The 17,811-nt window shown below is 41.6% G+C and overlaps 1 long non-coding RNA gene across 1 annotated transcript in view; it reads right to left on the reverse strand.

The window, feature by feature from the left end:
• Nucleotides 1–17,811, reverse strand: part of LOC136876885 (uncharacterized) — a 99,698-nt gene that overhangs the window by 37,137 nt on the left and 44,750 nt on the right. Inside the window, exon 2 of the long non-coding RNA XR_010860681.2 lies at nt 2,768–2,836. This is a non-coding gene — a long non-coding RNA (uncharacterized lncRNA). The remainder of the gene's footprint in view (nt 1–2,767; nt 2,837–17,811) is intronic.

Consider the following 17,811-nt stretch of genomic DNA (forward strand, 5'->3'; position numbering starts at 1 on the left):
CTGTCAACCATTTGCCACAGTTGGTCGTCCGTACGAGGCTGGGGCAGAGTTTGCAAACGGCGTCCAATGAGATCCCACACGTGTTCGATTGGTGAGAGATCCGGAGAGTACGCGGGCCACGGAAGCATCTGTACACCTCGTAGAGCCTGTTGGGGGATGCGAGCAGTGTGTGGGCGGGCATTATCCTGCTGAAACAGAGCATTGGGCAGCCCCTGAAGGTACGGGAGTGCCACCGGCCGCAGCACATGCTGCACGTAGCGGTGGGCATTTAACGTGCCTTGAATACGCACTAGAGGCGACGTGGAATCATACGCAATAGCGCCCCAAACCATGATGCCGCGTTGTCTAGCGGTAGGGCGCTCCACAGTTACTGCCGGATTTGACCTTTCTCCACGCCGACGCCACACTCGTCTGCGGTGACTATCACTGACAGAACAGAAGCGTCACTCATCGGAGAACACGACGTTCCGCCATTCCCTCATCCAAGTCGCTCTAGCCCGGCACCATGCCAGGCGTGCACGTCTATGCTGTGGAGTCAATGGTAGTCTTCTGAGCGGACGCCGGGAGTGCAGGCCTCCTTCAACCAATCGACGGGAAATTGTTCTGGTCGATATTGGAACAGCCAGGGTGTCTTGCACATGCTGAAGAATGGCGGCTGACGTGGCGTGCGGGGCTGCCACCGCTTGGCGGCGGATGCCCCGATCCTCGCGTGCTGACGTCACTCGGGCTGCGCCTGGATCCCTCGCACGTGCCACATGTCCCTGCGCCAACCATCTTCGCCACAGGCGCTGCACCGTGGACACATCCCTATGGGTATCGGCTGCGATTTGACGAAGCGACCAACCTGCCCTTCTCAGCCCGATCATCATACCCCTCGTAAAGTCGTCTGTCTGCTGGAAATGCCTCCGTTGACGGCGGCCTGGCATTCTTAGCTATACACGTGTCCTGTGGCACACGACAACACGTTCTACAATGACTGTCGGCTGAGAAATCACGGTACGAAGTGGGCCATTCGCCAACGCCGTGTCCCATTTATCGTTCGCTACGTGCGCAGCACAGCGGCGCATTTCACATCATGAGCATACCTCAGTGACGTCAGTCTACCCTGCAATTGGCATAAAGTTCTGACCACTCCTTCTTGGTGTTGCATTTGCTCTGTCAGTCAGTATAAATTAATATTTCAGTGATTAGGAATATTTTGTTGTAAATTCTACGCAGTGATGCTCTGCATCCTTCTGCGCGGTATTGCCCCACTCTCAGGGCGGTTTTACCCTATGGGTGGGGGAATACCGCGCAAAGGTACAAAGGTTTTATTCGAAAAATGTAGTGATTCATGTATAGGTAAGATCTCGTTCTTGACGAGCAAAACTGATGTCATCAATACGGATACGGATAACACTTCAGTTGCTATTGATATATTTCCTTACATGCGCGGTATTCCCCCTCCTTCCCCGATATGAGGCTGGCTCATTGAGCTTTCAATACCACGAGACTGAGCCGGGATCGAACCCACCTACTTGGATGCAGAGTGCCAGTGATCCGCGGTTTGAGCCACTCAGCCCCGCTCAAATAATAAAATTGAACAGCTTTGCCTCGTTCTGGGTGCGATGTGATAACTTGTGAATAGTGCTGTGTTGTTGTGTGTCGGGGTGCCGTGAGGCTCCGACCCCGCTCACAGCCCGTCGTGACCAATCTGTTTGACAAATGACCGACAAGCGAGTACTAACGCAGGAACGTACAGTAGCTCAGTACAAGAGTACAGAATAACCTGAGGTGGAAAGGCTAGTCCTCTGCTAGCTACCTCCACCCCTCCGTAAAGGAGAAGTTATGGTAAACCTCCCTAAAACACACCAGGCAATCCCATATCCCCTTTCGGCACTGGTTACCAAGACATCCCCGGCGCTAGACCACTGCCGCTCAAGCGCCAATGTCACTCCCGGTCCATGGCCACCTACAAGGCTTTCAAGGTGGACAATGGAAAAGTTAATGAAACCACTGACACCAGTAGGTAGCCAATGAACAAGAATTTTGGCGCGCGGTCAAGAGGAAAGTAGGCTATAGTCTTGCAAACACCCATGTGGATGGCCAGTCATGCAAAAGCTCTTCCCTGCGGAGCTACTTTTCATACTCCATTCCAGTTAGGGTACTATTGCTGCCACCTCTTATAACATTAAGGACGGACCGCACAGAGAATATGGTGCCGCACCATTGTTGTCACACAAGGCAAGTTGAGAAATTTCTTAACACCTATTGACCAGAGTGTTGTTTATTTGAGCGTTCCACAATCTTCACGTCTGGTAGACAAGAGTAATGAATGATATGGCGAGATTCAAACCTATAGGCCTACAAGCTTTCATCTCTGGACAGAAATCTTCTTCCACATTCTTACTGCTGGATGGTTGGCCATGAGCTCCCGAATAGCACAGGACAAGATCATGATGATGATGATGATGATGATGATGATGATGATAACAGTAATAATAATCGGGATATGGCTGAGTTGAATATCACAAGTAACGAGATATTAGACAAAGCATTTTTCAAGAAAAAGATTAAGGAGCTGGGGGATTCCAGGAAAAGGAGAAGAAGCAAAGAGAAACGGTTTGGACGGAGGAAAGAAGGAGGGGATATAGCGAAATGATGGAGGAAATACTGAACAGACAGGAAGGCAAGGAGAGGAAGGAAATCATGAAGTTACTTCACATGGTCCACATGGGGTCAAGATCGAAGAAAGAAAATAACATCGGTACAGACGTTCTGTACATACCTCTTCCTTTACGGTTGTATCATCCGTGCGGCAGAGCAGCTCATGGACCGTGACTGACGTCTTGTCAGCCTGAAAGCAGATTAATAACATTAGTTACTGCACAGGCGACTACGCGCCAGTTCAAATTTGCAAACAAGTCATTGCAGAGAACTAGATGTTAAAAGTAAGCTGTTAAAAGTAACTTCCAGAATTGCCTTTCAAACATGGACAGAACCGATGAACCGATCCCAGGAGAAAGAGAAGAAGCAAAGGAAATCGGTTTGGACGGAGGAAAGAAGGAGGGAACACAGCGAAAGGTTGAAGAAATGCTGAAAAGACAGGAAGGCCAGGAGATCAATCTGCTGATCCGGTCACTAATTATGTCGTTGAGATGGAGATTATTAGTGAAAATTAAACCGTTCAGTTAATAATAATAACAATAATAATGGTATGTACTCTGGAGAGGGCTGGTGCAGGCCTTTCGAGTTGACGCCTCACAGGTGAACTGCACGTCTGTTAGAATAGGGCGCAACCTATGATGAATTCTAATGCTGACATCGGCACACATACTCAGCCCTAGGGCCATTGTACTCAACCCATGAAGGTTAAAATCCCCGACCCGGCCAGGAATCGAACCCGGGACCCTCTGAACCGAAGACCAGTACGCTTATCATTCAGCCAACGAGTCGGACCCCAGTGGAGGAGATCTGCGTGTACCTATTTAACTACATAACAGCCCTCTTGCCAATCTTACTCAAACATTTCTGGTAACCGGACCTCCAAGGAGGGCAGCTACTAGCACTAACTATTACACTACGGTTGCGGACAGAAATAGTACTACCGGTTATTTTCTTTTAGCAATTTAATGCAACAAGTGCCATATCGTCCGCCTCTCTGGTGTAGTGCTTAGAGTGATTACCTGCCACACCCGGAGGCCCGGGTTCGATTCCCGGCTCCGCCACGAAATTTGAAAAGTGGTACGAGGACTGCACTCTGCCTCGGGAGGTCAAATGAGTAGAGAGGGTTTGATTCCTACCTCAGTCATCGTCGAAGTTGTTTTCCACGGTTTCCCACTTCTTCTCCAGGCAAATGCTGTGATGGCACCTAACTTATGACCACGGCCGTTTCCTTCACTCTTCTTTGTCTATCCCTTCTAACCTCCCCACCCACCACAAGGCCCCTGTTCAGCACAGCAGGTGAGGCCGCGTGGGCGAGGTACTTGTCCTCCTCCTCAGCTGTATACCTGACGAAAACTCACGCTCTAGGACACTGCCCTTGAGGCTGCGTCCGAGGGAAAATCCAAGCCTGGTCAGTAAACTGATAAAATAGTAATAATGTCATATCGATATTCCCAAAAGACCTACCGAGCGAGTTGGCCGTGTGGTTAGGGGCGCGAAGCTGTGAACTTGCATCCGGTAGATAGTGGGTTCGAACCTCACTGTCGGCAGTCCTGAAGATGGCTTTCTGAGGTTTCCCATTTTCACACCAGGCAAGTGCTGTACTTTAATTAAGGCCACGGCCGATTTCTTCCCACTCCTAGTCCTTTCCTATCCCATCGTCACCACTAAACCTATCTGTGTCGATGCGACACATTATTGTTGTTGTTGTTGTTGTTGTTGTACGTAGGTGGTTTGAAAAGTTCTTGGAATGTACTAGAATTATCTTACCTCGGTGGAACTGCTTTTATTTTTCAACATAGTCTCCCTGTAGAATAATGCATTTGGTCCAGCGATGTTCCAATGCCTTGAACCCATCTCGAAAATGAGATTCCTCCAGGCCTGCAAAATACCTCTCCAATTCGGCTGTCAGTTCTTCCCTTGTAGAAAATCTCCGTCCACCGAGGAAAATTTTCAGCTTGGGGAATAGATGAAAGTCTGATGGTGCCAAATCAGGTGAATAAGGTGCATGTGGCAACAATTCGTACCCCAGTTCATGAAGTTTTGCCATGGCAATAATACTTGTGTGCGGCGGAGCGTTGTCCTGATGAAAGATTGCCTTTTTCCTTGCCAAACCAGGCCTTGTTTCGCGTATCTTTTCCTGTAGTTGGTCTAGGAGGTTTGCATAGTATTGCTCCGTAATTGTTTGGCCAGTAGGAAGATAATCTATCAGCAGAATGCCTTTTTCTTCCCAGAAAACTGAGGCCATGACCTTTCCGGCCGACCGCACTGCCTTTGCTTTCTTTGGTGGTGGTGAATCAGCATGTTTCCACTGCTTTGACTGCTGTTTTGTCTCTGGGGTATAGTAGTGGACCCAAGTTTCATCTGTAGTCACAAACCGGCGAAAAAAATCTTGTTGGTTGCACTGAAAACGAGCCAGACTTTGTTCAGACATTTCCAATCTGGTGCGTTTATTGTCCAATGTCAAGAGCCACGGCACCCATCTTGTGGATAATATTTTCATACGCAATTCTTCGGTTAAAATATAATATACTCGTTCAGAAGACATCCCTACAGCTTCAGCAATCTCCCGCACTTTCAGTCGACGATTCTCCATGACAATTGTATGCACTTTTGCGATAAATTCTGGGGTCGTAACACTTTTTGGCCGTCCACTACGCGGATCATCATTGAAGCTCTCCCGTCCAAATTTAAACTCGCTGGTCCACTTGGCAACAGTTGAAAATGAAAGAGCAGAGTCGCCCAGTGCGTTCTGAAAGTCGGCATGAATTTCCTTTGCTTGCATACCTTTCTTTACAAAGTATTTAATCACTGCTCGAATCTCAGTTTTTCCCATTGTCACAAATCACTTCGCGGGAAAAACAACAAAGAGTCGTCACTATCACACTCCTGCAGCTAGAGCACTGACGCGCCACGTGTTCACTCACAAAGGATGTGTGATTATTGTGCGAGAACCTCGTTGCTCTAGCACTGACATCTAGCGGTGATTCCGAGAACTTTTCAAACCGTCCTCGTACTTGTTGTTGCCAAAAGACCTAACTTCTCTGTCGTGGTTTCCCATTTTCACACCAGACAAATGCTGGGGCTGTACCTTAATTAAGGCCACGGCCGCTTCCTTTCAAATCCTAGGCCTTTCCTACCCCATCGTCGGTACGACGTAAAGCCAATAGCAAAAAAAAAAAAAAAAAAAAAAACTTCTCTGTAATTCCAGTATCGTAAAATTCGACATTTAGTCAGTGATCAGTGACATACAACGGAATGTCCGACTGTTGAAGTAGAGGCCTTCGGTTCAGAGGGGTCCGGATTCGATTCCCGGCCAGGTCGGGGATTTTAATTGCGCATTGTTAGTTTCTCCAACCTGGGAGCTGGATGCTTGTGTTCGTCTTAACACACAGCTCCATTTACAGACACCACATCACAGTATAAACCACCAGAAAAACACGCAATAGTAAACAAATCCCTCCACACAGAGTTAGCGTCAGGAAAGCCCGTATAACTGGGCTAACTGCATACAAGGAAAGGCCAGGAAGGAGAAGAAGAAGAAGAAGAAATGACATATACAAGGTGGGCAAAATAAAATTGGCCCAGAAAAAGTGGAGTCAGGACGTTTGGATCTTCAGATTTCCTTTTCTTCAGATAAGATGTACGCGGGCGGAACTGACCCCTGTTAATGAACAGGAGAACTTCCTATCACCGGAAATGCTTTCGAATCGGTTGCTGTCACATGTCTGCGCGTTCGCATCTTCCGTTGTCTCGAGTACGTCGCTGTGCCATTGCGTGTGAGTGAGAGAGAGGAGCAGACGTGTTTAGTGACCAGTTGAATGCAACACAAAATGGCGCTCACGATTAAACAGCGCGTGTTCATTGTTGAGTGTTATGCGGAGCACGACTCGTGGAAAACCGGTGCGGAATGATTTGGCAAAACCTCCAGCAAAGTCTGCAAAGCAAAACTTAGCAGTAAAATGGCGTGAAACGGGCTCTACAGCCAATTATAAACCGTAACTATTCGAAAAGTATTCGCACACCAGAAAACATTGCTCGAGTGAAGGAAAGCCTGGAACGAAGTCCGACGAAATCTCAACACCGTTTTTCTGTGCAAATGAGAATAAAGAGATCATCGTGTCGAAATATTATCAAACAGGACCTGCATCTGTATCTTTACTAATTTACTGCTGAGCATGCGTTCAAACGTCCAGACGAAGCTTTGCGTGTTGAGCTCTGTCGGAGGTTTCTGAGTGAAGTGGAGTCAGGACTTTTGGATCTTCAGATGAGGCCATTTCCAGCATATCCCGTGTTGTTCATTAACGAGGGTCAAGCCCGCGTCAGTCCTATCTACATAAATAAATTCCTAACGACCGTGTGTCTGTACACTGAATATCTTGGCGAAATTTTCGCTCAGTTATGCGTTTCAGGAGTAATAATGACCATCTGCATAATTTTTGCTTTGTGTTTGTTTGTTTGTTTGTGTGTTTGTTTGTTTGTTTGCTTGCTTGCTTGCTTGTTTGTTTGTTTGTTTGTTTGTTTGTTTGTTTGTTTGTTTGTTTGTTTGTTTGTTTGAGTTCTTATAACTTGAAAACTACTGGACATATTTCTAACAATCTTCATATTTAGAATCCTCCTTGGGTAGGTTTTAGAGCCAATATTGTTTCTAAATAGGTACTTGAATTGCCTGGGGGTTTATACGAAATCGTGATTTTGCACTTCCACAAAATATACACAACCAAACTTAGTGGAAATCTACCTGCCTTAATGCAAATCAATTTCTAAAACTTCTTTCTGATGTGCATCATTTCGATACGAGGATTAATAATGGAGATATCATTAACGAACCGTTTTTCACTCTAAGTTCGAGTGTACTTTTTTGTGTTTTTCTGTCGATTTGTCTGTTCGTCAGTTTGTGGAGTTCTTATAACTGTGAAACTACTCTATATATTTCCATCAAACTTTATATCTGTCCTTGGGTAGGTATTAGGGTCAATATTATTTCTAAATCCCGGATTTGTTTGGGGGTTTATAGGGAGTCGAAAGAGTGATTTTACACTCCCACAAAATATACATGACCATCCTTAACGGAAATCAATTTTAAAAAATATTTTTCTCATGTGCATCTTTTCCATAGGAGGATAACAAGGGAGTTATCATTAAAGGACTGTTTTACAGGCTGTCATATCATTTCAAGTTGGGTTAAAAGAGCCGTTTTACTCTTTTCGATAGAATAGACAATAAGAGAGGTTATCATCAACGACTGGGTTCATGATTCTTCAACCACAGTACCACTCCCGGTTTCAGATGAACAACAATATGTAACCGAGAAACAGGGAGAATTACGCACTACTTCAGACCAGGAACTCTATCGTTGAATAAACTCTGTGACTTATCCCATTCTGTCTCCACTTTGTTCAGCTTTATCGTACGTCACGTTACTGCCACGTGCTTTCTTAGGAGGTCGATCAAATATAAACGGGATTTTGGTTCCTGCTATGCTTTGTCGGGACCGTTAGGATGGGGAGAGCGTGCTGTTAGATATTTTCCGCTGTTTCGTCAGTGATGCTCACGTAGTGATGGCAAAACTTTTCAGAAAATCGATATATCGGATTTTCGATACATCGGCATTAAAATATCAATGCCATTGATATATCGGTTTTAAAATATTGGTGCTATTATCCATTATTGTAGGACTGAAGACTCTTCAATGAAATGAACGGGTAAAAGACAACTAATGGCTCTTTAAAAATAGGCCTACTTTCTGCTTAATACATTCATTATTTATAAAACACGGCAATCTCGTAAATGGTTAAAAATGAAAACCAAGTTGCCTAGCTACAATAGAGGGCCAAAATGTTTAGTAAAATAACCAGAAAATTTCTTAATATCTCTTAACGATTGCCGGATATACGGCTGGATAGCTGTAGACGTACTCGCCGACGAGAACTCAGCGTTGGTTATCGATGTAGTGGATGCAGTGAACCCCCCCCCCCCCAGTAGCAGTTCCCGGTGATGAAATGAAATGTCGTATGGCTTTTAGTGCCGGGATATCCCAGAACGGGTTCAGCTCGCCAGGTGCAGGTCTTTCTATTTGACGGCCGTAGACGACCTGCGTCTCGTGATGAGGATGAAATTATGATGAAGATAACACATATACCCAGCCCCCGTGCCATTGGAATTAACCAATTAATGTTAAACTCCCCGACCCGGCCAGGAATCGAACCCGGAAACCTCTGAACCGAAGGCCAGTACGCTGACCGTTCAGCCAACGAATCGGACAGTTCCCAGTGATAATACAGACGCAGATGCTGCTAAGGATGTTGTAGGAGGGGCATCAGCCTCACCGGATTTTAAAGAACGATTTACTGCCCCCTACCACTGACTTAGGCATTCATGCTTGAAGTTCCTTTAACAGGCGACGTTTCATGTTTTAATGTGTGTATCTTCAAACGAGCCTTCATATTTGTGGTATTGCCGGAATGTTTCAAAATTTTGGCACAAGTATTACACTTAACTTCAGTTTTATGATTTTTGTGAAATATCTCCACACATCACTTTTGTTTGGAGCCATTTGTGAAACTACTTGTTGAAAACTATATACAGTACCACTAAAATATGCAAACGTATGAAACACTTAAAGCAACGCTATGAAGTACGACAAGCACTAACCGCCAACAATATTCCACAACTTTCCTGTACCTCACCGACAACAATGACAACGTAGTTAACGACTGGGCATCAATCAATCAATCAATCAATCAATCAATACTGATCTGCATTTAGGGCAGTCGCCCAGGTGGCAGATTCCCTATCTGTTGCTTTCCTAGCCTTTTCCGAAATGATTTCAAAGAAATTGGAAATTTATTGAACATCTCCCTTGGTAAGTTATTCCAATCCCTAACTCCCCTTCCTATAAATGAATATTTGCCCCAGTTTGTCCTCTTGAATTCCAACTTTATCTTCATATTGTGATCTTTCCTACTTTTATCAACGCCATTCAAACTTATTCGTCTACTAATGTCATTCCACGCCATCTCTCCGCTGACAGCTCGGAACATACCACTTAGTCGAGCAGCTCTTCTTCTTTCTCTCAGTTCTTCCCAACCCAAACATTGCAACATTTTTGTAACGCTACTCTTTTGTCGGAAATCACTCAGAACAAATCGAGCTGCTTTTCTTTGGATTTTTTCCAGTTCTTGAATCAGGTAATCCTGGTGAGGGTCCCATACACTGGAACCATACTCTAGTTGGGGTCTTACCAGAGACTTATATGCCCTCTCCTTTACATTCTTACTACAACCCCCAAACACCCTCATAACCATGTGCAGAGATCGGTACCCTTTATTCACAATCCCATTTATGTGATTACCCCAATGAAGATCTTTCCTTATATTAACACCCATATACTTGCAATGGTCCCCAAAAGGAACTTTCACCCCATCAACGCAGTAATTAAAACTGAGAGGACTTTTCCTATTTTCCTATTTGCTGCGGCTGGCGGCTTAACTGACAAGATATGCACGATGGACGAGTTGTGATATTATCACTGTATTTACCGAAGTGAATTGAGAAATAAAAATTCAAATTTCGTAAATGTAGCATGCAAATATTGAAAGGGCTTGAAAAAGAATCACATCGTAGCCAAAAGTATTATTAGATAGAAATATGGATATATTGGGCACAAAATATCGATATCGACAATAAATCGAACCTCAAAATATCGATGTCGATATATCGATATTTCTCTCTCAAAATATCGATATTTTCGATATATCGATATTTGTTTGCCATCTCTATGCTCAAGATGTCGGAGCAAGAGGTGCACCCCTCCACTGCGCAACGCATAATTATAAAATTTCTTGCTCGTGAAAGAGTTACAGCGGCGGAAATTTGCTAGAGATTGACTGCACAGTTCGGTAATCAAACATTGTCAAGGACGCGTGTGTGTAAGGAAAGGGGAGGCAGCACCAGTGAAAGCCAACACTCGACTGTCAGCAGGCAAGGTTCTTGCAACCGTTTTTTTCGATCGACGAGGCATTTTGTTGATTGATTTTTGCATGAACGACGCACAATCAATGCTGCTTACTAACACGAGCTGTTGAACAAGACGAGACCAACCGACTCGACAATGCGTGGCCCCATTTCTCTGTCTCAAAGCTACAGGAAATGCACTGGACTACACTTGATCATCCTCCTTACAGCCAGGACTTATCGCCGTGCGATTGCGATTTCCATTTGTTTGGACCGCTTAAAGAAACTCTAGGAGGGCAAGGATTTGAAGATGACGAGAGTGTGGAAGACTGGCTGGTGACAGTGACACGACCCTGTTCTTTTTACGAAGACGGCATCAAAAAGCTGCCCATACGCTGGGACAAATGCATTTCCAAAGCAGGAAACTACAGTATGTGGAAAAATAAACTTCAGTTGCCTTGTGTTTTTCAATACATTAATTTAAATAAAAAATAAAATCCCGTTTATATTTGATCCCCCCCCCCCCCCCTCGTAGAAGAATATCAGTTTAACATGCCGTATTAAACGTTTGAATTCAGGGGTGTAATTTCGCATCAATTCATGAAGGAATCGTGAAATCAGTCACCAATTCCCGTGCGAAGAACGGGTAGTTTTATATTTTCCGGGACAGTTTTATATTGCCAACCCGGTAGTACATTTTAATTTTAACACGTTCACTAAGAAAGCATCTTTAACAGCACAATCACCAGGTTCTTACTAAGACAGCCAAGATATGTGGAACTTTTGAAATGGAAAATCATATCCCTGTAGTTCGGATCATGGCTATGATCATGAAATGAACAGTCATGTAAAGCTACAAGCTTGCTTTCAAAGTTGTACCTTGGAGTAGGATTTTTTTAGGTTTTGTGTAATCTGATTTCATTGATTTTACAGCTCTTAAGCTAAGATGGAATGGCGTATGAACTCCAGAGAGGCCTAGTGCAGATCTTTCGAGCTGAGGATGGGGCCCTGCCCAAGATGAATTCTAATGTTGAAGACGGTACAAACGCCAAGCCCCTGAGGTAGAGGAATTTACCAATGAAAATTAAAATCCTCGAATCGACCAGGAATTGAGCCCAGGACCCCTTGACCAACATTTAGGAGTTTGCTCTGCTAAATCAGATGCAAGGTATCTAATAAAATCAACTGAAATATCCGTAGTTTATACCAAAAAAATAAAATAAAATTTGCTGAATTAAATCATTACGTTAATTGTGATAGGACGATATGTTTTTAATTAAATGTTCTTGAACTTGAAACAAAGTTGTGTAAACTTTATTATAAATGGGAAATCTCCTTTCTAATCAAATCTGGAACATGATCAATGACATATTCAACACACAGAATTTATTCAATTTATACAACTTAGAAGATATTTCTAAATCCTTGAATGGACTGGGGGTTTACAGGAAGATTGAAACAGTGGTTTTACTCTCCCACAAAATAGACATGACCAGCCTTAATGAAAATCAATTTTTAAACCTTTTTCTCATGTACATCTTTTCGATAAAGGCATATATCATTAACGGACTGTTTTACAGTCTAAGTCCCAGCGGACTTGGCTCAAAAGCGGGTGCGATTATAGCAGATTTCTTATAACTGGAAAACTATTGAAAATATTTTAATCAACCTTCATGTTTTGAACCCTACTATCCAGAAGTAGGTTTTAAGGTCCATACCATTTCAAATTTCGGAACTGACTGGCAGTTTATAGGAAGACCCAAACAGTAATTTTACTCTCTCACAAAATATACATGACGAACTTGAATGGAATTCTACCAACCTTAATGGAAATGGAACATTATATGTTTCGTTTACCTATTTGTGTATTTTAAACACTGTTCGGGCAAATAATAATTGTCTGTTAGAATAAAGTAATAGTATTAGTAATTATAAACAAACTGTAAATAGTTATATAATATTAATAACGACAGTCAGAAAGCATGTCAAAAGTTCAACATCGCAGATCTGAATAACTGGGGCCAACTAGGATCAGCGACCTTGCCCCACCACCCCTGTCCTAACCATCACTCACAAGAAGAAGGAAGCAAGTGTGCTGGTCTGAACTCTGCGGCTACTCAAATGTCCAAGGACAAATAGCAGCGTTGCTGAGATGGAATTCCCGGAAGACCTAGGGAACCGAGGAAGCTCACGCCCAATAATCCGAGGAATCAAATGTGCCTGCCTTCGTACACGACTAACTGGCCCAAATGAAAGAGAGTTTCATTAAAAATAACTCCAGACACTCACACAGAAATTTCACGCAGAATATTACAGTCGGACTTTTTATTATGGATATACGAGTTTAGGCTTTAAAACGAATCAAGAGTCCTACTGAAAAATAAGTTATAGAGCCTACCAAAATTTTGCTTGTTTAATTCTGCGTTAGGCTTTATAAGACAAATCGTTTTTGAATTTCAATCATTATTTTTATTTCTTATTATAGTAAAATTTGTTGGGGATTTGTCTTCTGCTTACTTAAAAATACATACCTGGAAAACTACCGCATTTGTCTAATGGTAATGCAATGTTTATACGCAATAGGCACATGTGTTGAAAGTGTAACACTCTAGTTACAATTTTTTTCAATCACCCCCCAGAAAAACCTTCTTATCATTTTCTAAAGTAATAAATAAACTCTACCGAACGTTCATGTCAGAGATTCAAAGGGCAAGTTGGTCTACAACAGTGAGAACAATTGCCACCCCTTAGCCGACTACTTTAAGAAGAGATTCTTAGCGTGACAAATTCGCGCGTATCTCACAATCGGGAGATGACTATGACAGCGGCCATGTTTACCTTCGTATCGCACATCTCTACCAAAGTCTCTAACACAACGGCGCCCACAAAAGACAGAATAGTAAACGCTCCAGATTGTTGCCACAAGCTCCTTTACCCCTGCGCAAGCTTGTCCCGCGCAGACCACCAACTCCGCAAGGCCCTTCCACAACGTTCTTCCTGGATAGGCCTCGTATTATCTGCGATTAGTATTATCTCAAACAAAAGGAACAATATGCATTACTGTGGCCAGTTCTAAAGTACTAACGATGGACATATATTCGAAACTATAAAAAAATAACGTTTTTTATACTGCAGTACTTAATACATCGTGGACTGGGACTCAGTTGTTTGCTCACACATGAGAGAAAGTCCTATTTAGAAATCCATAACTTTGAACTTGCTTCAGAAGGTAAAGTTGCTGTATAGCATTCCTCAATATGTATCACACATTTGCAAAGGATCTCGTAAGACTACCTAACTGCATTAAGGTTAGCCATAATCGAAAATTTTAATTTAGGAAGTATTATCCAAACTATGTGGTTTTAATTCCTAACTGCTATCAATTTCATGAAAATATTTTCAAAACCACAATTATATACTGTTGCTTCACGTCCGTAGGTTAAACCTTAAAAAGCCCTACATGTGACCCCTGGGTGGTGCTAAAGAAGCAAGAACATTGGCTGCTGGACCTATCTTCTAAAGATCTCCCAGCAAATATGCAAACCGTATAAAGTAATCCACTCAACGGCTCTTTTAAGAGCCAATTGACTCGAAAGCTTCGACATGGTATTAAAATTTGCCAATTGAATATTGAAGGTATCAGTAGATCTAAGTGTGATGTTTTGTCAAAATTGCTACGTAATAATGACATTGATCTGGTACGCATTCAAGAAACACATGCTGCTACAGAAGATGAGCTAAGCAAGAGAGGGAAGATTTATGGTTATAGTATTATTGGTGCTACCTTTGACAATGTATATAGTATTGCTATATATGCCCGAAACAACTTGGAGCAGGTTGAATTCATATCATCTAGTACAATTAATAATATTCATATTGTAACAATAAAACTGCAAGATGTAACCATCGTAAATATCTACAAACCTCCAGCTATCTGCTGGCCAACTCCAGCTCTTCCAGATGCAAGTCATCCAACTATCTATGCTGGCGACTTCAACAGCCATCATGAAACTTGGAAATATGCAAGAAACGATGATTGCGGCATAGCTTTAGTAGAATGGTCAGAAGACCAAAATGTACATCTTATATTTGATGCAAAAGACAAAGGCACGTTTAGATCTGCTGCTTGGAAGCGAGAGTCCAACCCAGACCTCTGTTTCGTCACATGTGACTCTGTTGGCAACCCTCTACCCATGGTAAGAGAAGTTTTGGGGGACTTCCCAAATAGTCAACACTGACCAATCTTCCTTGAGATGGGCATCTCTGTTCCCTTAATTAGATCTTTCCCAGACCCACGCTGGAACTGGCAAACTGGACGAAATTCTCTGAAGAGCTGGACAAATGCATCAGATGGATTCCGGCAACCAGCGATAATTATCAGAGATTTGTAGGGCTTGTGAAATCTGTAGCCAAAAAGCACATCCCAAGAGGCTACAGGAAAGAATACGTTCCTGGATGGAGTGAACAGAGCGATGCCCCATATAAAGATTTTCTTGAAACAGGTGCCAATACGACTGGTGAGGAGCTATTACCTAAGGATGCTTAAACGTACCTCTCCAACCTCTTCCGAGTATTCTGAAGCCTTCACGATTGATGAGGTTGATAGAGCATTAAAGGACATGAAAGTTGGTAAGGCACCAGGTTTTGATGGAATACATCCTGAATTTATCTATATATATAAAGTAGCTTGTCCTGACTGACTGACTGACTGACTGACTGACTGACTGACTGACTGACTGACTGACTGACTGACTGACTGACTGACTGATTCATCATCGCCGAGCCAAAACTACTGGACATAAAAAAATGAAATTTTAGAGATATATTCATATTAAGATGTAGGTGCTCGCTAAGAGAGGATTTTTGGATATTCCGTCGCTAAGGGGGTGAAAAGGGGGGTGAAATTTTAAAATAAGTGTGTCTATATCTCAAAACTTTAAAAGTTTACAGATGTGAAAATTGGTATTTAGAATCTTCCTTAAAAATAAGGAAACACCTATATTTTTGTTTTCAGAAAATCCCAATGGGAGGGGTGAAAAAGGGTGAAAAAGTGGTTGAATGCCTTTAATCAGGATACCGGTACTTATATCTGAGAAATTGAAGATATTACAGACCTCAAAATTGGTACTTTTGATCTCTTTCAAAAATAAAGAAACACATATTTTTTTTGTTTTTGGAAACTCCAATTAATGCGAGGGTGAAAAGGGGGTGAATTTTTAAAATGAGTCCATCTATATCTCAAAAGTTTTAAAGTTTAGAGATGTAAAAATTGGTATTTAGAATCTTCATCAATAATAAAGGAACACTTATTTTTTTGTTTTCGGAAAATCCCAATAAGAGGGGAGAAAAGGGGTGAAAAAGGGGTAGAATGCCTTTAAAGAGAATACTTATATCTTGGAAACTGAAGATATTACAGATCTGAAAATTGGTGTTTGGGATCTCCTTTAAAAATAAAGAAACGCGTATTTTTTTGTTTTTAGAAAAGCCAAATAATATGAGTGTACCTATACCTCAAAACTTTTAAAGTTTATAGATGTAAACATTGGTATTTAGAATGTCCTTTAAAAATAAAGAAACACGTATTTTTGGTTTTTGGAAAATCCAATTAATCGGAGGGTGAAAAGGGGGTTAATTTTTAAAATGAGTGAATCTATATCTCTAAACTTTTAAAGTTTGCAGATGTAAAAATTGGCATTTAGAATCTTCATTAAAAATAAAGAAACACGTATTTTTTTGTTTTCGGAAAATCGCAATAGGAGGAGTGAAAAGGGGTGAAAAAGCGGTTGAATGCCTTTAATGAGGCTACTTATATCTCAGAAACTGAAGATATTACAGACCTGAAAATTGGTGTTTGGGATCTCTTTTAAAAATAAAGAAACACGTATTTTTTGTTTTTGGAAAATCCAATTAATGAGGGGTGAAAAGGGGGTGTTTTTTTTCAAATGAGTGTATCTATATCTCAAAACTGTATAGTTTATAGACGTAAAAATTGGTATTTAGAATCTCCTTTAAAAATAAAGAAACACGTATTCTTTTGTTTTCGGAAAATCCCAATAGGAAGGGTGTAAAAGGGTGAGTAATGGGTTGAATGCCTTTAATGAGGCTACTTATATTTCAGAACCTGAAGATATTACAGACCTGAAAATTTGTATTTGGGATCTGCTTTAAAAGTAAAGAAACATGTATTTTTTCGTTTTTGGAAAATCCAAATATTGGGGGGTGAAAAGGGGGGTGAATTTTTTAAAATGAGTGTGTCTACATCTTAAAACTTTAAAATTTACAGATGTAAAATTGGTACTTAGAATCTCCTCTAAAAATAAATGAACACGTATTTTTTTTTTGTTTCCTTAAATTCCAATAGGAGGGGTTTAAAAGGGTGAAAAATGGGTTGAATGCCTTTAATAAGGATACATATATCTCAGAAACGAAAGATATTACAGAAATGAAAATTTGTATATGGGATTTCCTTTAAAAATAAAGAAACACGTATTTTTTAGTTTTTGGAAAATCCAATTAATGGCGGTTAAACAGGAGTGACAAAATGGGGTGAATTTTTTGAAAGACTGTATCTACAGAATATCTTGGAAACGTAAAATGTTACAGACGTAAAAAGTGGGTGTTTGGAATCTCCTGTAAATGTAAAGAAACATAGGTGATTTGTTTTGGGAAACTCCACTTAAGGGGAACTCAAAAGGGGTGAAATTTTAAAATGAGAATTTTTATAGTATATCTCAAGAAACTTAACATGTTACAGAAGTGAAAAATGGTATTTTTTATCTCTATTAAACATAAAGATAGGTGTATTTTTAGTTTTCGGAAATACCACTTGGGCGGAGCAGGGGGGGGGGGGTAAAAGTGACTGAAAATGGTGTTGAATTCTTTTAATTAGGCTACTGATATCTCAAATATGAAGATGTTACAGACGTGAAATTTGATATTTGGAATCTGCTTTAAAAGTAAAGAAACACGTATTGTCGGAAAATCCAATGAAGGGGGGGGGGGGGTGAAAGAATTGGAAAATTAATTGAAATTCACTTGGGGAAGAGGGGAGTTGTATGAAATGAAGTGCAAAAAGTAAATTATTTTTATGGGGATACTTATATCTCAAAGCTGAAGGTAATAGACGTGAACATTGGTGTTTGGAATCTCCCTTAAACATAAAGAAACAAGCCTTCTTTTAATTTTTCTTGGGGTGGGGGAGGTTGCGGTAAA

The sequence above is a fragment of the Anabrus simplex genome, chromosome 7 (assembly GCF_040414725.1).
Source record: "Anabrus simplex isolate iqAnaSimp1 chromosome 7, ASM4041472v1, whole genome shotgun sequence".
Lineage (NCBI taxonomy): Eukaryota > Metazoa > Arthropoda > Insecta > Orthoptera > Tettigoniidae > Anabrus > Anabrus simplex.